This window comes from Vicugna pacos, chromosome 12 (genome assembly GCF_048564905.1).
Source record: "Vicugna pacos chromosome 12, VicPac4, whole genome shotgun sequence".
NCBI classification, from domain to species: Eukaryota; Metazoa; Chordata; class Mammalia; order Artiodactyla; family Camelidae; genus Vicugna; species Vicugna pacos.
In genome coordinates this window covers 25335566-25359647 of record NC_132998.1, presented here as the reverse complement: position 1 = coordinate 25359647, position 24082 = coordinate 25335566, and the positions used below count along the sequence as shown (strand labels likewise).

At 41.9% G+C, this 24082-nt stretch overlaps 1 long non-coding RNA gene across 1 annotated transcript in view; it reads left to right on the top strand.

The window, feature by feature from the left end:
- LOC140700446 (uncharacterized) overlaps positions 1–24082 on the top strand; it is an 84027-nt gene continuing 59945 nt past the window's right edge. Inside the window, exon 1 of the long non-coding RNA XR_012078838.1 lies at positions 1–208. This is a non-coding gene — a long non-coding RNA (uncharacterized lncRNA). The remainder of the gene's footprint in view (positions 209–24082) is intronic.

Sequence of the window (24082 nt, the reverse complement as noted above, 5' to 3'; positions counted from 1 at the left end):
GCTGCTGCTAAGATCACCTGGGGTTGAGCTGACACTCCTGGCTGCTAAGTGAGGCTGTCTGTCCAAATCTGACTGGACTTCCACCACTGGTATGTGCTGTTCTACAGTCTGTCTCAGGTGTAAGCGGTCCCTGGCCTGCTTCGTTGCACCGCTGGCCGCTCCTCTGAACAGTATGTCAGGCATCTCCGGCGCCTGCTCCACTCTCTAGGTAATCACTTTAAACTATTCCGCCTTTATTTTCCAGATTGTCACTTCTATATAATCTCCTCTATTTCTGGTTTAATCATCATTAAAAAATACTTAGTCGCATCCCACTATGAAAGACGAGTGGTTACCAAAGATTTCTTTTAATGTCGGAAAGTGAGAAAGAGTATTAGGCAGGAGAAATAATACGGTGGTAGAAAAACCTCACACCTGCTTTAATTATATAAAGGAGAAGCAATGTGGTGATGTGGGACAAATACAAAACTCAGTTTTGTGTAGAATTTAGCTTCTACTACTTATTTGCAATTTTGTGTGGAGTTTAGCTTCTACTACTAATTTGGAGGTTTTTGTGAGATGTAATAATGCATCTGCAGGTGTTTTGCTGTGAGTTCATCCCTAGAAATATTTGCGGGGTATTCACACACCACCAGACTATGTGGTGGGTGCCAATTAATCCTATTGTCACATCTTACAATCAAACTGTTCTGGAAGGTACCCTGTATGGACTCAAGTGCCTTGCAAATCTCTTACTAGAAACAAATACTAAATTAGCAGTTCCGCCCAAGCCAGCACCTCGTGCTCCAGCCAATAGAGGGCAGTAAGAAACACAGTGCATTGGCTTTAGAGCATGGACTTGCTTAGAAACTAAGCCAAATTCAGATTTGAATTGTTGTCAACCTATTAAAGTGTTGGCCAGAAGACCAGAAGTATATAAAATGGTCCTTCTCAAATGACAGATCAATCAAAAAAGACTTAAAAAACCACCATATTTCTTAAAACATCTTGAAATAATAGAAATTCCATGTTAACTTAGAAATAATCAAGATACATATTTAACACGCTGCCTAACCATCAGGCGTCAGCCATGAGAAGGTTATGATTTTGTGGGTACGGAGCTCCTATTGAGGAAAATAGCTCATTTTCTTGTTATCTGAATTACGTCCTAAACGGTTCTTATGCTGATTCATGTTACTAAACAAACGGTATCGTCTACCACAGAGTGTTCTTTAGTGAAACTCTTCTCCTTCAGTCTGATTAAAGGTTACACTATGGAATTTTTTAGATTGAAACAAACTCCTAACTGACTTCTCAGTAATGAGAATTCTCAGGAATCCTTAAATTACATGGATAAATCATGGAAGGAGTCTGCCTTAGACAGCAAGTGCTACCATGGATTAAAAGACAGATGTCAGGCTTTCAGATGCGGATAAGTCACTTTTTCCACTGCTGTTTGATCTTAGAATTGAGATACATTTTGATTAATTCCAAGTTTAGGTGGGAGGGTAATGAGGGGGAGTGGGTGTAAAGGGAAGAATGACAGTGGGAATATGCTTCTTCTTGAACATCATTCTTGGACTTCTTTCTCAGAAATAAGCCCAGAAGAATAGCAGTTTGGAGCCTCATTTTAAATAGGCATTAGTTGCCAGAACAATAAAATGCCAGACACACAAATGAATTTAATATATAAAATAAATAATAAATCATTAAAATGTATTTTAAACACCTCTATATAATAAGAGAAATAGTGTTCATCAGAAATTTTCTTAGTTGCACAATTTGTTCTCACTTTTTCTACATGTATTGCTAGACCCTTGATTGAGCATCCTTGCTGACCCTATGGGTTTGCATATTTAACTAGAAAAGGATAATATCATCTTTCAAATATGTAGAATTTATTTGGCATAAGTTTTAGAAAAGAAAGTTTCCTGTTTAGGTAAAACTCATCAGGAGGCAGTATTGTGAAGTGGTTAACAGACAGACCTGGTTTTCTTTATTACTGACTAGCTGTGCGATTATGGGCAAGTTACTTAGCCTCTCTGTGCCTTAGTTCCCTATCTGAAAAATAGGGACAATGATAAAATGTTCAACTCATAGGGTTGTTGTACTTGGAATATGGTAAGTACTCAGTAAATATTAAGTTTTTATTTTAGTGTCAGAGATAATTTTTTGAGTAAATGCCTAATAAATAGCTGCCATCAGCATTATCTTGAGCCATAACTTCAGTAAGTATTGGTTATTTGATTTTAAAACCAGCCTTAGTTCCTCTACTACTTGCATCTGCAAAGCTAGGACCATCCACACTCTGATGCTTGCTTTTGCTCTAACAAGAAATTTACAACATCTATCATAATTACTGGTCCTTGATAGGGTAGGGCCAGTAATTATGTGTAATCAGTGTAGACTGGAGAATCTAAGCAGATTCCAGGGCTGGAATGTAAGATTCATGATTAAGCCTGCAAGCCTGAGCATGGGAACAATGGTGAGAGACATGTATTTGAGACTGAATTTGGGACATTGACTTACATGGGAGATGAAGGTGGAGGAGAGAAGGGAGAAAGAAGTATGGTGATATCATTAACCAATTATTTATACAGACTCCAGGATCCTGGGTCCCCAGGACTAGATACAGGCAATCAATGGGACTTAAATCATCAGTACCTGGAAGATCTTTATATGCAGGTGGCATTCAAGAGAGTCATCAACTGATATCATCACCTCAATCATGAGAACATTGGGTTTTAGAGGCAAGAAATCCAGACTCTGTAGAGAGTAAGATGCCAGAAGGAATTCGGTTTGAGGGAAGTTGAAGAAAGGAGAAATTATAGGGAACCTGGGCAGATGCAAGGGTTTATTTCAACAGAATGAGTCAAGATTTTGGGGGGGCAAAACCACCTCTGGGTGTGTGGTTCCTGTATACATTAACAATTTGGGTCACCCAAATCAGTGTGTCAGTACTATCCTAGTATGACTCAGTTTTACAGGACTGCGAGGGAAGTAATGTGCCTGCTGGCCAGTGGAGCAATCTGTTCACCAGTTCATCCTCTTGGAACTGGAGCCATCCACAGGGACCCCGGGTAACTCCATAGGCACAGAGCCTAGAGCTCTTTCAGGCATCTGATTGACCCCTCTGTATGAGTAGGGAGTATTGGGGGGTACAGTGTTGGAAAGTGCCCCAAAGGAGAGAAATGGGGATTAGGGGCCACGCAGATCCTGGCCCAGACTCAGATCCCAAGCACTAGAGGGGGACTAGAACATTTTGTGGAAGGTGCTCCAAAGAAAGAGGAAATGTGGGGCCTAGCTTCAGGACCCTGCTTGCCCAGGTCCAAGGGTGGTAATCATCTTAGTTCAGAGTGGATTCAACAGCACTTATATATTAACTTATTTAGCTAAAGTAACTGTATGGGAATAGGATTGGTCCAAAGAAAGGATAACCCTACTTATGGCAGTTAAATGCACCTGGCTATGAAAATTAAGCATGTTGGTCTTTAGGAGTCACAACTAACCTAGACCAGTGGTTCTCAATGCTGGCTCCCAAGTAAAATCACCTGAGAAACTTTAAAACAGAGCAAAATATACACACACACACACACACACACACACACACACACACACACACACACACAGTGCTCAGGTTCCATCACAGACCAATCGAATCAGAATCTATGTGGTGATGGCCTGATATTATTTTTTTAACTCTCCCCTGGTTGTGGTTCAAAGTACAGCCAGAATTACGAGCCACTGCTCTAGATGTTCCTCACCCCAGGGTCAGAGTCTCATCATTTACTTCTCCAGTGATGGCACTTGATTCCTAGGATTCCTCTTGATAATTACTGACCACAGATAACTGTGCTCTCCCGTCAAGTCTGGGTTATCAGAAACCTAGGAACCCTCAGCTCTGATAGACAAAACAAGCAAGCTACCAGAATACTTTTTAGCTTCACAAATCTGATTTTTATTAGAAACAGTTAGAAACTGCAGTTGCAGTTGCTTTTAAAAGTGATTCTAATTCCATTTCATTCAAAGCTATGTTTTAGCTCCGACAGAATCATGAACGTTATAGGTACTTATTCATCAAATAAAATCAACATGGAGATAAGAATACTGTATGACTGAGTCCATAAATAGAAATGTGAGAGTCTATTACGTGGTCAGCATTATACTGAGAACCATGGTAGATTGCAGATATAGTTTGTGATACTATCCTTGCACCAGGGAACTTACCGTCTGTTGGGGAGGAGGTTAGCATATAAGAAATTCTGGTATGGCATGTGAGGTGCAGGCTACAGGTGGCATTACCAAACAGAAAGAGAGGTCAATGAGTAAGTCTTACTCTAAAAAGGAAGTAGGGCTTGGGCTGGGTTTCCAAAACCAAGCAACCAACCTTCCAAAAATGGGAAGAATTTGGATGGACAGAGGCAAAAGAGGAGGACTTTCCAGACGAGGGAGGAAACCCAGGCAAGGATAGACAAGAATCATTTGCATGACAGTGAATGGACCAGGCAGATATGTTTGGATAGGTGAGACTGCCAGTAGAAGAAGGCAAAATAAAAATTGTGTTTAAGGAAGGGATCATCTGACAGCAATGGGAGGACAGATCGGAGGCAGAGTCTCAGAAACTAGCTACCCCTTACCAAGTGCCTGTTACGTGCCAGGCTCTGGGATAGGATTTTATATATATTATCTCGAAAAATTGTAACAGTCTACAAAGTAGGTCTTATTATCTCTCAATTTGCAGATAAGGAAATTCAAGCTCAGGAAGATTAAGAAATAATTCAAGGCCAACGAGCTGATAGGAGGCTCAGTGAAAATTTCAACCCAGTACGGTCTGACTCCTTAGTAACTCCTTATTCCACCAGCCAACACTGTCCCTCCCAGAATGTGGAGGCTGCTGCCGGTGCCATTCCCCCATATCAACCCGAACCTGATCAGTTGCTGGATTTTGCCACTGGGGCAGCCAGTTTCTGATCAATTGATTACCTTGCCTGGCAGCGACCCAGTTTAGTTGCTATGAATGTCTAAATAACTTTTTCAGCCATTTTGGGGTCTGTCTTGAGGACAGATTTTGATCCAGCGTGTGGCAGGAAATGTGACTGAGGACAGAGAAGGCAGACTGGTGGCTGCTCTCCTTATTGATTCCTAGAGGCAAACTGTGGAGGCAATCCTATGAATAGCTGCTGTAATCACAAACCAAAGGACAGTCCTGTATTCATGCCTCCTCTTGGAAAAACCAGTGGTCACACACCCATCGTTTCACTAACACCTGCACATTCTTGGCTTTTGAGCACATATTAAAAACCAAATTTGAATTCAGACACTGAAGTTATTTCCATGAGCTGCTCTATGATCATACAGAAGATCAGGAGGAGAGCCAGATATACAAGTTATCATTTTCAATTCCATGTATCTTTTGTTGGTTTCCTAAAGAAATCAGAAGAGGGCTGATCAAGTGTGTCATTGAGGGGGGAGGAAGGGATCCTATCTCTGTATAAGAATTTCTTTTAAATTGTATTATAAAGACCAATTATTGTATAAACCTTAGTTCTAGAAGAACTAAGTGTTTTCCTTCTTTAAGAATAGAGGTGAGGAAAGTATAGCTCAAGTGGTAGAACACATGTTAGTATGCATGAGGTCCTGGCTTCAATCACCAGTACCTCTTCCAAGAATAAATAAACCTAATTCCCCACCCCCCCTAAAAAAAGAATAGAGATGTTACCCCACGCCCCACATCATTCATGCAGTTCAACCCAGACATAAACAGGCTGATTATGTCATGCTGCACATCTAGCCAGCTTCTCTACCGAAATCTTCCAAGGTATTTATTGCACTTGTGAATTAATTATTATTCTAACTGAGCCAGGCTCTTATTTTCCTCTTGAAGCTTCTCTTTACTAAATTTACTTGAATTGGTTGATGTGGGGACATTGTCAATGCACATTATCATTCAAAACATGCACAATTGTTTTTATTATGCACTTTGCCACGAGGAATGGTATACATGGAAAAGTCATAATCAACCACTTATTCCAAAATTCTGTTTTCATTCTTTGATTATAGTTCATTTGCATGAGTTCAGAATTTTGTCAGGTTTTCCTTTCTTTTTCACATTCTGAAATCTAAAATGAAAGCCACGATGGTTTTAGTCTTTTCAGAAAGTGACTTGTTTCAAAATAAGAATATCGATAAATATTTTGCATGAGTGCTTTTCAAAAGCGGTATCTCTTCTTTGCCTCCATGTACATTAACAAAGCTCTTATAACAATTTCACCATGATAAAAATAATTCAGGAAAGCTGGTCGTTAATATATCAAGATGAAGATATATAATTCCCCTATTTTCCAGAAGTTTCTAGTGCTGGAACTAAGGGCTTTCAGTAAAGCTGAAGGAGAGTTGGGAACCAGTGGGAGTCAGCAGGCGTCTAATCAGGAAAAGGTCTAGCATTTGGCCTAGAATCCCTCACTGGGGTGAGTCAGGTGCTGGAGATGCACTTACTGATGGTTGAGGTCCTAAATGACAAGCTTGGGTATTCAGTGGGTTCTAGTCTGGGTCTGGGGTTGGAAAAGAGAGAACTAAGATACAGAGATTGGAAACAGTTTGATGTTTAGCAGGTACCCACTTTTCAACTAGATAAAATTCAAAAAGAGTCTACTACTTTTACTCTTCCATCTGTCCAATGTATTATTCACATGGAATCCAGTGGGGTTTTACAAATGCAAATCTCATTTTGCTGTCACCCTGCTTATCACCCTTCACTGATTTCCCACTGCTCTTAGGAAAGAGCCCAATTCCCAAGCATAGTCTCCAAGCCAAGCCAGCTACTTGGTCTCCTTTCAGTTCCTCATGCCACACTCTTTGCCACCTCCTCCCAAGACTTTCCTTCATCTCACTAATTTCTTTTCATCCTTCTACTTTCTGCTTATTTGTCATTTCCATGGGAAATCCTTCCTTGAAACCCTGCTCTCCCAGGCGTTGACTCTAAGAGCATCTTACGCTTCTTTTTCACAGCATTCTCCCAGCTTCTTATTCCTTCATTAGTATTGTTATTTGATTAATGTCTGTTTCTCTAATCTGACTTGTAAATTCTGTAAGTGCAGAGAATGTACCCATTTTGCTTGGTGCCTGTGACACAATCGGAGCCCTATATACATGCTAACTTAGCTCAGGAGTACTCCAGGTACTAGGTCCAGTAGTGAGAACTGGAGCAAGGAAAGGACTGGAGGGCCTGGAAGCTTGTGAACTAGGCAAGAGTCCAGTTAGGAGAACTGGGGAAGAATGAGATTAGAGCAGTTTGACCTCAAGACCCAGAGAGGCAGTCTGGTGGGGCATAAGCCTTTCCTGCCTCTGCTCTGGAGGGGCCTCACTTAACTCTCCCAGCAATGTTGAAATTAGGTACAGATGAAGAAGTTATACCTTGCCCAAGTTCACACAGTTGCTCAACAGAAGACCCAAGATTCAAACTAGCATTACGTTCAGGCGTCCCCTTTCACACCAAGGAGCTACTTTTCTTTTGTTTAAGAACAATCAGGTAGCAGATAAATTATTACTGAGGTGTTTGCCTGGGACGTCTCCTGTCCTGCTTCTGCCTGGCTCACTCTGAGTAACAGCAGCATCTGTGTGACTCATTTATTCTTCAGTCGTATCCAGCTAAGGGATCGGATTTTGATGGATTGTCACCTTGGGGTTTGTGCTGAACATCTGGCTTCCAGGCTCTGCGGTGGCGATTGTCTTCTGCCAGTCCCTGGGGGCTCTTGTCATGCCCAGCATGCTGATGGAGCTGCTCAGGAAGCCAGCCGAGAGCTCAGGCACACTGCAGGGGGACTGGTGGCAGACACAGTGGCAGAGCAGGCAGCAAGCAAGCAATATGGAGGTTCCTGTCCTGGGAGAGGCTTTGGACAGCAGCTAAGGAGCAGGCTCAGAAAACAGTGCGAGAGACGGGATGTGCAACTACAGATCAAATGACAACCTGCCTGCCGGGTGCAAAACAACACCAACCACATTCCCACCCAGACTGGGGACTCTAGCAGAAGAAAGACACTCCATTTTGTCACTTACTTCTGTATGAAAGCTTTCTGTGAGTGAGGACATCTGTGGTGTCGGGGGAAGGCCCTCCTGTGCGTATCGTATACTACTAACGCTATTTAGAGGAACTGGTAACTTAGAGCCTACTTTTTATACAATTGTGTTTCTATTGATTAAAAGAATTACTTCTGCCATCCTTTTTGGTTAGCTTCATTGATCCATATCCTTGATTTTAAATCATTTTGTAAAACCTGATTGTACACCGAATGAGAAAACCCTTCATTTTGGATGCAGTTTCTCTTGAGCTAGTTAGAAATTGTAAAATCTTGTCTCCACTTCAATTTCACATTAAAAATCCACTCTATGCAATGAAGTTCTCAGGAAATGATGATACTTTTTGTCTTTCAATAATGTACCTAGAATTCTCATTTCTAGCTGTGCATGCATGCAAAAATGAGTTTTAATACTTTTGTCCCTTTTTGAGCAATTCTGCAAGCTTTATTTCAAATATCTGGGCTAATTTCTTATTTTATTTATAAGATTTTGTACCAAATGACACATTTCAGAAAAATGTCTTAAATGAAAAGAGTAAATGGCTATAGAAAGATAAAGACAAACTGTCCCTTAATTTGCAGGCTGTGAAATGTTCTTCACGTGTCCTTGGCATTCTTCAGTGAGTTCTGTCTGTGTATCTAGATAGGCAATATCTGCAGTGATACGTGAATGTGTTTAGAATGAACCTTTGAAACGTTGAACTACTGTCTATTTTAAATACTAAATCAATCACATATCTGCGTCACTTTAGAAATGAGGGTTACATAACACACTTATTCCTCGATACTCTATTTTTGGAAGCTATTGCAGATTTAAGATGTTCTTTAAGTAAGGTGCTGTATTTCTCTCAAGCCATCTTTCCCCTTAGTTGTGCATATTCTTGAAGCATGAATCTTACAAATATAACACTGGTTCACTGATTTGAGGGATTTTGTTCATGAAGTGAAAGCTTGTACTTCTCACAGTCTTGCAAAACTTTTGGCCTGACGGTTACTATTTAAATGAGTGGCTTTTATCTCAGGGTCCGAAGGGCCCTTTCGGAACCTGTCTGAGCAACATAGCTACCCTCTGCTCAGGAATTTGACCTTGGGCATCAGCGAAAGGCTCTCAGCCCTGGAATGGGACCTCTTCATACCTCCCTCTGAACTTGCTTCCTATGTCTGTCTGGCAAACACTAGACTTCGTTGTTCTCCCTCCTGTCTTCAGGAATTGAAGCTTCAGGCCTTTCCAGCCTTCCCAGGGGGCATGAGTATGTATTCCATTCACCTGTGCTGTATCCAGCTTCAGCCTGATCCCAGACTGTGGTTCCCTTTGGCTCCATTTCTGCTCTTAGGCCAGCCCACCCCACCTCAGGAGGGAAGATGGGACCAGATTTTTCTCCTGAGTGTGAAACACACCCATCATCTAACCTATAAATATTTTGATCCTGATTCATTTATTCAACAGATGTTTATTGAGGTCCTACTCAGTGCCAGGCCTGTGTGGAGAGCTGGGTATAGTGCATAAAACCATGAGGGTCCCTATCATCATCACCTGGCTGACAAACTAGTAGGGGAGGCAGACATTAATGGAAAAATCATACAAATGCCTACATCAGTAATTAGAGACTGATAGAAAGAAAGGTATAGGATGCTTTGAAACTGTGTCAGGGTGACTTAATCTGTCCAATAATGAATGTGGAGAGGAGAAAAAGCAATGGAATGATTTTTAAACACAGTCCTGTTATGTAGCTCTTCTCAATTCTGACTGCATGAAAAAATCTCCTGGAGAACTTTAAAAACAATCCCCAAGCTTGGGCTTCACCCCCAGAGAGTCTGATGTAATTGGTTTGCGCATCAGCATTTTTTCCAAAGCTCTCCATATGATTCTAAAATGCAGCAAGGTTAAGAGCGTACTAGGGTTTTTTGTCTGTTTGTTTTATTGAAATATAGTTGATTTACAATATTGCGTTAAGGAGCTTACTGTTTTAAACCTACATGTTGGTAGTTTCAGGGTCCTACACTCTATCTCATGTTCAAATGCAAATCACCTATATTGGAATATATCTAACTAAAAGTTTCAATAAGGTTAAAAACAATTCTTGTCACTCCTTATTCATTTGGAGAAACTGCCAGTGAATACTTTGCAAAATATATTTTTGTTGTCTTTAAAATAGTTTTCCTTTTAGAAGTAACATGAGCATATTATTAAATATTTGAAGAGGAAGAAGGAAGCAGAGAAGAAAAAGGGAGGCACACTCATCAACTCACTAGCCTACTGCCAGCACTGTGAGAATTTTGGTGTATTTTCTTCTCTCCTCCCCCATGCATCTATATAAACAAAAATTAAATAGTGATTTAAGACCTACTAATAGTTTCAATAAAAATTATATATTATATAATATATATTACATAAATTATATTTTTTGGACCAAGAAAAATTCTTGAATTTTGTAATCACCCCCCAAGGCCCCCCTTCCCAGCCAGCTCAGCACAGATTCCCATCCTCACCTCTTGGTCAAGCTTTGCTCTCCGGCTTAAAGGAATAAAACTTGGCTTGGTCAAGGTCACCTAACTGCCAAGTTCATAGACTCTTCTGTCCCTATTTGGCTGCTCTCTGTAGCATTTGGCACAGTAGAACACTCTTCCCTACTTGAAACCTTTGTCCCTTGACTTCTAGAACATCTGTCCCCCCACCCCCACCCCCCGTGCCACTATGTTTCTTCCTATTTCTCTGAAAACTCTTCCTGGTTCCCTTTAGAGTTCCTCTCTCTGGTCCTAGATGTAGGAGGTTCCCCAGGGTTCCACCTTTGGCTTTTTCTTTTCTTACTCTACCAAATCTTCCTATGAAATTTCATCCAAGCCCAAAGCCTGTATTACTCTCTGTATGCTGATAACTTCTTGGGGGAAGCCTGATATACTGAAACCTCCAATAGGACAATGGTAAGGCAAGAAACAAAATGCAGAAGTCTGTTGCTAGGGTGCAGCAAGAGAGTTCTTATATGCAGACAAGCTGGACGTTTGAATGCTGACTCTTTTCACCTTCCCAGACTCCAAGCCCTGCCTAAAACAGAATAAAAGACAGCAGACTGAGCCCCACGATTCTGCTTCTCCTGACCTACAAATTCCTCACACCTAGAGACTGTCGAGACCAGAACTTGGGCCTAGGGGACCATGTTCGTTCACACATCCAGGTAACCTCAGTTGGTGTATATCTTTTGCAGGGTTTGTTTGGAAGTAAAACAGAATAAAAAGTAGCCTCTGCTGAGTCCCCAGTTGTCATTCTCACCAATCCTGAACCTGGACCAGCCTCAGTGGCCTGTCTAGCTCGCTCCCAAATCTCTAGTTCCAGTCCAAGTCTCTCATCTGACCAGCTCACAGAACAGCCTACTGACCTCCGCCCAACTAGGCCATGGGCCCCAAGTGGGATCTCCATCGTCTGACATAAGCCTTCTCGGGTTAGATGCCCTAACTCAATGGTTGGGTGCACCAGCCCACTCTTCTACCCACTGACTCATGTCGGAAATCTGACAACCAATCTAACTTTTCTCTCCTCTCCACCCCTGATTCAGTCATGGATGGATTCCATCTTGTAAATACCTTTCAAGACTGCATTCCTCCCCTCTAATGTCCACTATCACTGCCTTGATCCAGGCTTCCAGGATCTGTTAAGACTTCAGTGTAGAGCCAGTAGTCCTCTTTGATTTGAAAAATATAGATACAACCAGAAAATGAGATAAATTTATTCCATTATTAAGAGTATTAACCTAATTATAAAAGTAATTATATTTCTGAAAGTAGAAAGGGTTATATAAAGAAAGTCACCATTTATTTTTATTACCTGAGCTACTACAGATTTACAATTTTTAAAATAATGATTATCTCATTTTTCCCAAATAATCAAGAAATTAGAGAATTTTTATTGGCTCATTTTCTTTTTTTTTTCTTTTTTTAAATTTTCTTTTCAATAAGTAGGTTTTTACTTCCCACAACTTCTTAAATTATATCAGTCACATATTCCCCAACGATGTTTTTCTTTGGTTGAGGGACTTGAGACCAAGGAAGCAAGTTCAGTTATCTTACATTGAAACAAGAATATGACTGGAAAATAGGGGTGTATTATGGGGCAGGAGAGTGCTTTTTGGGGGCTGAGAAAGTAAAGATAGTGTTCCTACAACATGCAAAGCAAGTACCAATGTTTAAAACAGCATTAGGTGGATTGAAAAGCCCTCTAAATTCCTTACTTTGTCTATATTCTCTTATATTTCTAAATATAAATTATCATTAGCAAATAATTATGATGAATAATAACACTGTCACTTAATTTCCTGCCAGCTGAGGGCTGGCAGAGTTGAAGCATGCTGAACTCAAGAGCGTGCAATTTTAGAATTGAACAATTAGACTCAGAAAAGATGAGAGCAGAGGTTACCATGGCAACCTGATCCCAGGACCCTGTGTGCGGCCATATTGTTTCAGAGTTTGAGTCACAGAGGCTTGTTATTATGATTTAAAATCCAGGCAATGTTTGTGTACAGGTAGAGAGCTTCCCTTGTGCAAGTTTAGAAAGGGCAGGTACTTTGGAATCTGCTAAAGAGGATTATATTATCTTCAATGAAGTGACAATGAGTTAATGGAAGTAATTAGTTGCAGCTAATAATGGTGTTTAGTTTTAAGCTATATCACAAAAACATTGAAGTCATGGGCTCTGTAAAAATAATTGCATTAAAATTTAATAGTTAAGTGTATAACTAGTTTTCATTCATTCAGTACTACTGATTAAACCCTAGTATGTGCCAGACCTTGCTGTGGATGCTGGGATTCAGTGAACCAAATAAGGAAGACGAACAATATAAATAGTTTATGGTATCTAGTGAATTCAAATATGATAAGGACTATAAGGACAAATAAGCAGGACAAATTTTAAATCAGATTGTCAGAGAAGCCTTCATAGAGAAGGTGACTTCTGAACAGACTCAAAAAGGTTGAGGCGTGAGCCATGCAAATGGTCACCAGGGGGTTAGTAATGGAAGTGGGGAGAAGTGGTCAGATTCTGGATTTGAAGTGATCCCAGGGACAGTTTGAGTCTAGGCTAAATAGGAGCATTTGCAGGTCATGTGCTGCCTGGAAGGTCTACCCTCTTGGCCAAAGGACAGGATGGCTGTAAAGTCCTGCAGCATCACTGCTGCCCAACACAGGCAGAGCTCATACACCAGCAAGAGAGGGGTGTGCCTTTTGCACAACAGCAGCAGCAGCTGGCTTTTGCAGGAAGGCCCAGGGGAGCAATGCAAATGTCTTTAGAGAGATAGCAGGACTATGCTCTTGGGAGGTGAGCTCTGAGAAATGTCTTTCCGAGTGTACAAAACCCCCGTTGCTGGAAATGGCCTTTCAGAAGCTGACAAGGAGAGTGTGAGGCCCAAGGGGTGAGTGAGTGGCACCCAGTCAGACTGAACAGAGAAGAGGATCCACACTGCATAAGGAATGTGGAGTTTTCCTTGTGCTGCCCATGGGCCTCAGGGGTAGAGAGTTGAGTTAATTATGTTCCTTGGTTTGCTTGTATCTCCCTCCCCAGCCCCACCTAATCATCTCACCAATGCCTCCAGAGTGGCATTATTTACAGTTGTGACAAAACACACACACACACACACACACACACACACACACTCTTTAAAGTTAGCTCGTATTTATAAAACTGTGCCAGAATATAGCTCTTATTCCATTGTGAGTGTTCAGCCTTTAATCTTGTCAACCTAAATAAAGGTAAACTGAGGGAAGTTCACACTACAAGAAATTGCATTTATTCTGGACTAAGAGGAATTGCAATTAGGGAAACACTCACCTTGGCAAGTTGCTATCGTGAGTCTCTTCAGGGTTTGGGGGGTGCTGTATTTATGAGCAAGGAATACAGAAAGGGGAGATCCAGCCAAAGTCCAAGCAATAAGTTGACTGGGTTGAGGATGAGGAGAGTCTTGGCAGGTGTCCATTGGTCAGGAGTCTCAAGTCTTCTGTAAATCAGTTATTTACGGGAAATCAGTTTCTTGGTTTTTAGGTTCGGTTCTCCTGTGGGCACAATTGTGAGATCCTCCTTTCGTAGCCTCAGGTTCCATTTTAGATTTAAATGGTTTCATATCCTTTTGATATTTTCATCAAGTCGTGAGTTAATACCACTCAGGTATGGTTAAATGTGAATCAAAACTGGATAGAACCAACTAGCAACTATAGTCCAGATTTTTGTGCCCAGAGTGAGCATCTGTTTCATTCAGTAAATATTTACCAAATGTCCACTACATGCTAGCACCGTTTTTATTTTTCCTTCAACTTATGAAACTACTGCATTTATCAAATACCATCCCAGGATGGTTTTCTGACACGAGTGAATTCTCTGATCCCAGTGAAGTGTCCTACAATTAAGTTCAATACTGATACTAACTACTCAGAATTAAACCACAGGTTAAAGGCTCAGGCCTGAAAGACTGCCCCCACTTCAGACACCAGGTTTAAGTCCCAAGCCATCTGTACATCTGACCAACTGGCTGTAACTCAGAGGTTCTCATGACCCTCTCCCTAGGCTCACAGAACTCAGGAACACACTTTACTTTGTTTACCACTTTATCATAAAGGACACAACTCAGGAAGAACCAAATGGAAGAGATGCATGGGCAAGAGAAGCAATGGGGGACCCAGAGCTCCCCTGCCCTCTCTGGGTGTGCCACCCTCCCAGCACGCCAGTGTATTCACCAACCCAGAAGCTCTCTGAATCGCATTCAAGAGTTTTTATAAAGCTCAACCTCCCCCAACTTTCCTTCACCTCTGACCTTCCACCTCGTTCCTGGAGGTTGGTGGGTGGGGCTGGAAGTTCCAGCTCTCATTATTTAGTCTTCCCCCAAGGAGCCCCAGCTAAGCTATTTAGGGGCCCTACCCTAAGTTACATTATTAGCATAAACTCAGGTGTGACCAAGGGGCTTATTATGAATAACAAAAGATACTCCTATCACCCAGGAAATTTCAAGGCTTTCAAGAGCTCTGTGCCCAAAACCAGGAGCAAAAACCAAATACATTTTTGTATCCTGCTGCACCCCCATTTGTCAATGTCTCTGAGATCCCTGCCTTAGATCTGAGCTTCTGTCCCCCAGCTGCTGGGAGTGTTGGCAGCTGACAGCTCTCAGCCAAGTTGCTCTCTGGGCATCACCCATAGCTGAGGACAGTCACCTCATCCAAGGTTACAGACCCTCCCTGGGAGAAGTTGGCATTCAGTGAGTGGCATATGGAGGGCAGGGCAGAGTGAGTCTGAAGGACCTTCCCATGACTGCAGTACAGTTTAACTTTGCTCTCTGCCCATTCCTATTTCTTCATTCCCCCAGGATGTTGCTCCCAGGGGCAGTCCCTAATAAAACTCCTGTGCACAAATCTCCCTCTCAGAGTTAGTTTCTAGGAATCCACCTAAATAAGACACTGGACATTGTGCTTGGAACTTTACACGTAAGCTATAATTTAATTTTCCTAACAACCCCACAAGGTAAACATTATTCACCACTTTAGAGAGAAAGATATTAAAAATTAGTAAAGTTGAATAACTTTCCCAAAGTCACAGAGCTAAGGTGGGATTTGACTCAAGTCTGCTTAACTTTAAAGCTATGCTCTTCTCATGGTAACACCTCAATCTACTGGCCGTTTTAATTGTTCAGGTTCCACCCAGAGCCTGGGGCAACCTGGTGGGAACCAGGGAAAAGGGAGGCACTAGGAGTCAGGTCAGGATCAGAGGGTGTTAAGAATTGCTGAGCTGAGAGGGAGAAATGACAGTGAAGAAAGTCAAGGAGAAATGGACTCCTCCACCCAACTAGGGGGTCCTAGATTGAGACTCTGGAGCTGGGAAGAGTCAGAAATGAAGGAGAGAAGGCAGAATGAGTTAAGGAATCAAACAAATAAAGCAATTCTGAGTCTCAATCTGCAACCCAGAATGACTTCTGTGAGGGTTCTGGAGTATGTTGCTGGGGTGGACACAATTTTCAAGGAGCTAAATTAAGTGTAACATTGGCTGCATCCTATAATTTCTATGTATATTTGTCATTTATGTGTATCTGTCACCTGAGAAATTATTTTGCATCTAGGAGGTATAGGTTAACAAGTACATCTATATTTTTATCTCTTCTTGCCTTCCTGCTGGTTCAACCTTCCATTAAGCCTTCAAGGAACACTCATTACATTAGACTGTGGGCAAACAAAAATCAATAAAGCACAATTCCTGTCAAGGCATTAACAGTCTCAGGAGAAACAGACATTTAAACAACAACAACAAAGACAAAAAGGCACATAAGAAGCCCTGAGCACCCATTGGAGGGAGGCACTAACTTTGACAGGGATAATAGTCCTGGAGGGGGTTAAGGGAAATGTCTGCTAAACTGGAAATCAGGGTACACTGAGAGCAAGGCCAAAAGAATCAATTCACAATAGATAGGATTAGCCATCAGGAAAAATTATCCAATATGCTGTCTATAAACGTGTGTCTCCTTTGCTTAAACCCTTCAATGGCTCTCTAGTCTCTTTGGGAATAAATTCAAACCACTTACCATGATCCTCCATAATCCCTACTTGCTTTTCCATTTTTATCTCAGATTCCCAGTGATTAGTAAGCACAAGAAGTTTGAGAATCACGTGGGATAATACATGAGAGATTTAGTAGGGGGCTTGGCACTTGTGCCAGCCCTTTCAGCCCCTAACCACCTTTTCTATCAGATTTGTGATGCTGGGGCGGGACTTTGCAAACCACGTTTCTGCTCAGCTCATTGGCTCTCTTCTAGGCTCTACCTATAGGGGGCACCAGAGGGAGGCTGCAAGGCCGGAGGAGGAAGAGTGGCTGGCTCCTCCCAGTGTCCTTCCTTGCATAGAGCCTCATTCCTACAAAGCTTCTCCCCTCCAGAAGCAGTCCTTTTCCTGGCAGCAATAGAATCCAGCTGGCAGTTTTCCCCACTCCTGCAGCACCAGCTTCATCCTGCCCCCTCCTCAGAGAGCAGCGCCAGCAGAGGTCTGAGAGGTGAAATGTCCCTCCCTCTACATTTTTAAGTTTTAATAATTCCAGCATCTTTCTTTGTCCCCCAGCCCTAGGGGTGGAGCTGCCTTAGAGCAGTGTCTCCCAACCAGGGGTAAGTTTGCCCTCCAGAGAGGTCAGGGATGCCGCTGAACATCCTACGATGCACAGGACTGCCCTCACTGCACAAAATTATTCAGTTCAAAACGTCAACAGTTGAACTTGAAAAACTGCATTAGAGTCTTCTTTTTCCCTTTTCAGTTAATTTTTTACATAAACAACTCTTTATATTAAATTCTCTCTGATCGAATAATTGTTTTTGACTGAATCCTGATGGATACAGCTCTCAGTAGTGTTAAAAGAAATTGGATGACTAGGGGAAAGTTGAAGAGACCCAGGGTTGAATCTAAAAAACATAATTAACTGTCATGTAATCTTCATGTATCATGGTATGAATTAAATACATATAGTCTAAAATGGATAAATCAAGAGCCAGTTGTATTATTTAGGAAAATACAACTTTTCTCTTGGGATGGGGTCTGAAAGAAGGGGGACAGAGGATTGCTGATTTTCATTTTAAGCTCTTCTATACTATTTCATAAAACTCATGCATTATCTTGATTAAAATATTTTAAGAAAAAAAATTCCATTACATATGTACCATGCTATGAATAATATAGAACTGAAGCCTTAAGTCGGTGGCTGACAGATGTGTTTTGTTTGGCCTTCTCTGTATTTTTTAAACAGCCAATATTGCAAAAGCACAATATTTTGCATAAAAGGACAGTTTAAAAATTTTTCCTGAGAAATAAAAATTTGGCAATAACAAACCTTCATTTGCATATGGTAACTATCAGCTGTGTTTGTGTGGTTGCCCACTTTAGACAAAGTGTGTGCTTTCTATTTTGCCACGGTCCCCACCACTCCCTGCTTCCTTCCTGAGTATTCTTGCCCATGGCCTGCTTTCTTCATTTGGGCTTCTGGCTTACTCTTATAAGCATAGGAGTTTGCAACCCAGATGTACAATAATAAATAATCCTTAGTGTCTTCAATCATGGTGTTATCAGCATACAAAGTAACAAGTGGAATTTACATGAGTCGCTGGTTCAAGACTGGCACAAGCCTGGTACCATTGATTTTAAATGAAGGAAGAGAAAGGCTCCTCTTGCATCAACTTCCAGTGATCTAAGTGACTTAAGTGAATTAACGCAGTTAATCCTTACAACAATCCAATGACATATAGGTAATGGTATCCAGTTTACAGATAAGGAAATCAAGGCACAGAGAGGTTAATAAATTACACAAAAGCACACAAGTACCCTTCACAAGTCATCTATTTTTAACCAATATTAAAAAAAAACAAACAAACCATGCAGTTTGTTCAGTTGTTTCTGTATTCACCAGGGGACTTTCTACTCCAGATATCAGAAAGCCAGCTCAAAACAGCTGAACAAAACATTTAAAATGTGGATTAATTGGCTCCCCCAATCAAACCACAGGATGCTAAGATTGGAGCTGGCCCTGGGTGACTGCATCCAGCCAGTTCTCTTTTTCTCTGTCTTTCCCTAATTCAGAGTCTCTTTGCATACTGAAATCACCCTTTCAAGTTCCTCTTTGTGGTGGGTGTTGCAGGCTGGAGAGAAGACCTTGACATGGAGTTTAACACTCAGGATGTTTATTCAGGAGCACCCTCGGGATTAATAACCATGGAAGGGAAAAGCAGAATGGGGGACTGGGCAGAGGGAAAAGACGAGCTGTGATGCAGGGCGCATGCCTAAGCTGACCCCATAAAGCACTGTGGAGTTCGGATGGCTCTTCAGAGTTGTCCTGAGTTGGACGGAGATGGCCTGGCTGCCTGGGGCAGGGGGTGACTTTGGGTGAGGAGGCTCTTTGTAGCTGAGCAGTCCCTGAAGGCTGACAGCCAACAATACTCCCCAGAGCTGGGGCAAGTCCTTCATTGACAGGAGATCTTGGCTGTGTATCCTGTGAGAAGTGTGACTTTCAGCCATTCTAAGGTCACATTCTTATAATATTCCATCTAAAGAAAAAGGAAAATCTTTCTTGAACTCCAACAAATTCCCGGGAAGGACTCTGCTCTATCTTGGTTCACATACCTCCTTCTCGGGCCAACAATTAGGCCAGCGGGTGAGGGCTGTGTTAGGCTCATTTTTGGTCATGCCCACCCTTGTCAGCAGGTAGGTGTTCAGCAGAGGACTGAGGCTGGCAATTGCACAAAACCCCATAGAGTCACGGAAGAGCATTTCCCCGACAGAAGGAAGGGGTGGTGGTGCTGTAACCTCAAGAAGAGGGAGGGGTGTATTATTCATTCAAAAACAGTAGCTCTCACCAGTTTTCCCTTCATTGTTGCTCAGTCAGCCTTTTGGCCTTGGCCTGCTCCTCAGTGATATTGGCAGCTGTACCCTTTACACAGCTGGAAACCTGACATGGGCACACAGCTAAATACTTAGGAAGAATGAAAGTCAGCTGGCCGCTCCAAGCCCACAAGAATAAAGGATCAGTGTCATCCCTCAGTTTCTGACCTCAACCTAGCCTCACAACAGAGGCTCTACATTAATTCCCAGCTTTTGCAGTGTTCCCCATCCCCATTCAACCAATGAGAACATGATGAGTCGGGAGTTTCATAGCCTGTCTTGATCCTAGAGCTTTAACCCCTCTTGATACGTACTCCAAACACCTACCAACTCTGCAAGGTAAGGTGCAAAACCCCACCTGTATTAATGGAATAGTATCCCAGAGCCTCTTATTTGCTCTTACACTGCCTCCTCTCCATGGTGGTCTCTGTTCCATTCCCCAATTTTGTCTTCATCTTTCACTTATGATCCTCCTGTTCCTTCGCCCTGGTGCTTGCTTTGGATCTTTCTGATCCTGACTTTTGGTTCCTAGTCAACAGCCCTCTCTTGGGTTCATTTCCCACCCTGTCCTGGTCATCCCCAGGGTCCCCACTAACTTGACAGCCACTCTCCTGCTTGATCCCCTATAAGTGACACACAAAGGACCTCAAAATGCTGCACTCTGTACACCGATGGGGTTTTAATTCTTCGGAAGAAATGCAAATGGAAAAGCGTGCAGTGAATAAAAATGACAGTCATGGAAATCGGAAAAACCAGAATCTGTCAAGAGACTCAGAAAGTAATAGCTGCCTGATGGGCTTCCCGTGGTCCAGGGTTTGACCTTGCCAGAGTTACCACAGGTACTCTTGTCGGTGCAGTTAGGAATGTTGACTTATCCTACTGAGACTCCACAAGAGATTGAAAATTATAAATGAGAATGACACTGTATTATTTTACAGAGGAAATGTACCTATGAAAGGGGACCAGATACTTGACCCTTCTTGCCAGCATATTCTCTCCTTTATGGGAACTTCCAATTTTTGCTCAATTTTTAAGGTAATAAGGAAAAAGACAAAACAATACATAAATGATTTAAGGTGTGTGTAGAGCAACAAGATCGACGTCGATGAACTGAACTATTGGCTGGCAGACAGCGCCACCTTGTGGTAGCTCCAAGAGTCCACCGGTCAGCTGGGTTAAGAAAGGGCACATTCAGGGTGTGAAATGGTGGTTGGGTTGTCTTTGTGAAATATAAAAGTGTAGTTTGTGTAACAGACACAGGAAAGTCAAGGACTGCCTCTACTTTCTGTAATGTATTCACATTTGTTTAGCTTTTCTTAATGCCCTCCCTCTTCAAGTCTTGCTGGCCTCAGAACCATTTTGTCTCTCTGAGCTGCCTGCTTAACTCTGAGCAGTTAATATAATGTGTTTACATCTCTGAGTGGGAATTTACTTCCAAGTGCCTGAGGGACAAGTTACCATCTCCCTTGTGTGCAGATCATGTGGCTCTGTGTGTTGCTGGCGTCCAGGAAGGAGGACCAGGCCTCACTCTTGTGATGCTATTGGAGGCTGTACTGTCCAAGCCCCCTTCTTCCTGGGTCTCTTGAATAATCCATGTGGTTCTGCTCTGCCATTTTCCACTCTCCTCCTGCCCCCCAAACTACCTCCAGAGACCTCCTTCTCTCTAGGGGATGTTTCCTGTTCTTGTTTTCCTTGCTTCATTTGAAATAGTTCAATTACCTGGCTCATCGCCATTGTGATTTCTCAACAGGTGCCACCCACCTGCTGTTGTCCATATGCCCTGCACTTGAAGATCCAGCTTCTGTTAAGACTTTGGGTGGCAGGTTGAAAACTGGACTGAACCTCTTTGCCTGTATTTGGCCTTTGATCATCTGTCCTGGGAAGAGTGCCTGGCTCTGACCTCCTCCCAGTGTCCCTGCTTATTCCTCTCCAATTCCATTTTCCTGCTTCTCCAGACATGCTGTTGGGTGTTCCAAGTAGAAGACTCCAAACCCTTGCTGGGTAAACTCCATACAGTCCTAGAAAAAAATATTATCCTTCAAGCCAATCTGATGCAGTATCCCTGTATAGATGCCACTTCATCTCACAGCATGGTTTTCCAGTGCTGTGTTTAGTGTCAGGGAGAAAGTCACGTGCATTTTCCTGTTACAATAAAATAGGACATGAGATGCCATTCTTGCGTGAGTCATTAGGAGATGTAATGCACTCAATTTATTCTTTAATAATTTTGTTCCATTATTGAATAAATGATGAACAAGATAAATGAAGAATAGGGTACATTTCTGGCATTGGAGAGGAATATTAGGGGAAAATTATGCTGAGAGTTTTAATGCATTCAAATTATACATTAATTTGTTACTTCTATCCACTGAGCACTTTTGCATGCTCCATTTAATTTATTTCCCATAAATGTATTCTGTAGTGTAGGAAATTCTGATAGAGGTTCTCCTGTATTAATTGGCTTCCCTAGCTTACACTTAGTCATTTGCCATGTCAAATTCTGTGCCCCAGCAATACTAAATGCCATTTACTGTCTCAGATATGCCATGCTCTTTCTCACTTCTGATTCTTCTCTTATTATGCCCGAAATAGTGCCTTTAACCCCTCCCCACCTCTCATCTGTTGGTCCAGTAATTTCTACCATTCCATTCCATTTTTATCCAGCAATGAGGGAAAATATCCGTAAACCTCATGTCCAGGTAGGATGCCCTCCTTATGTGCTCTCCTAGTCAGAGCTCCCCAGGGTGCCCCCGTCTGAGTGTGCAAACAACCCTGGAAACCCAATGCCTTATGTAACTGAGGAGACTGGCCCCACGCCCACTGAAGCAGGCAATGCTCTTGAGTGGAACATTTTTTTAAAAATTAAATACCTCTCCTCTTTAGCACAGACCTATTTCTGTTGAGCACTTTTACAGTACAAATATGCAGTAGCAGTCAAGGCAGCAGAAATTCTGAAACTGAATAGGTAGGGTATAGTGATATTTATAGTGAATGGCTGATTTATTCTATTTTCTAAATTTTTAAAAATATCAGTGTTGCTTCCAAGAATGTGTGGGGTTTGGAAACCCAGAGGCAAACTTGGGGAATAATTATTAAAAAATGAAAAATAAAAATCTTTGCAAGATTTTTTAGAACTTTGATTTGCTTGGATGTTCAGCTAGTGGAAGTGAATTAAAGTAAATGTCCCTAAGGCTGTTTTTATTAATGGAATATTTATTTCTCTAAAAGTGTTCTATAAATTACATGGCATACATACATACCTATGCAGTAGAAATGTAAAGATGTGAATGGAGGAAGAAGGAATACATGGGAGGTTTCAACTGCATTTGTAGTGGGTTTTCCCCAGTTTTACTGAGATATAGTAGACACATAACATTGTATAGTTTCATATACAATAACTTGATAAATGTATATACTGTGAAATGATCACCACAGTAAGTTTAGTAAACATCTGTCACCTCAAGTAGTTACAAATTTTTTTCTTATGATGAGAACTTTTAAGATTTACTCATAGCAATTTTCAAGTACCACATTGTTAACTCTTGTCACCGTAATGTACATGACATCCCCAGACATCTTATGACTGAAAGTTTGTACCTTTTGACCACCTTCACCCATTTCCCCCATTTGTCTATAGTGTTTTATTTCTTAGGTGGTATAATGAATGAATCAGTGTTTATCATAGTATTTTAAAAAACAGATTTAAAATCCGATTTCCTTACTCCTCACTGAATAGATTTAAAGTAGGGTTCAGTTACTAGCCTCCCAGGAAGCACACGTCTGCTCTTGCCACACCCGTGGCGTTTTGTACTTGCCTCTTCTTGTTGCTGATCTTGCAGGACTGTGTTTTGATTAAGTGTGCTTCTCTTGCTCTGTCTCTCCCAGTGGACTATGGACTCTGAAGGGCAGGGGTCGCTGATTCCTCACTGTTGTCTCCCTATCCCCAAGCACAATGCTAACACAGAATTGGCACTCAGTAAATCTGTGGGATGGACAGGTGGCTGGATGGATATAGGGTGGGGTGCTGTCCTCAAAGGCAGCCAGCTAAGCAGGGCCAAAATTCTAGTCCTCAGGTTTCTGCCATTGACTCCTTCTCTCATCCCCCTTCCTCCTAAAAAAATTCTCAAGGGGCTGTGTAAATAATTAAGAGGTCGCATAGGGAAAATGCATACATGGCAAAGCCTCATCCGCAGCTGCAGTTTCCTAAGAAAGAACTTCCCTGGGGCTCAGAGAGACTGTGGGCCACTCTCTGGGTGACTTTGGAGAGGAGGGGCAGAGGTACTCCCGTTTAGTCATTACCTAGCATCCGCTTAGAACGATGCTAGACACTTTCACATATAATACTCTCATTTTTAGTTCTCACAACCACCCTGGAAGGTAGGTATCACTAACCCCATGTACACAGAGAGGAGAAAACAGCTTCAGAGAGACAATGAACCTTGGTCAGCCTACATGCAGCAGGAGATGGAGCCCAGGATTACCTTCAGGTCTCCCTGGCACCAAAGCTCAAGTATGTTCCTTTTACCACAAACTCTGTGCTGTTGGAGACATGGAATGCTTTGAGTTGAAAGGAACCTTACAGGTTATTCATGTAACCACTTTTTGCTATTAAAATAATTTCCTTTAAAAAAAAAAGAGTTTTGGAACATTTCTCT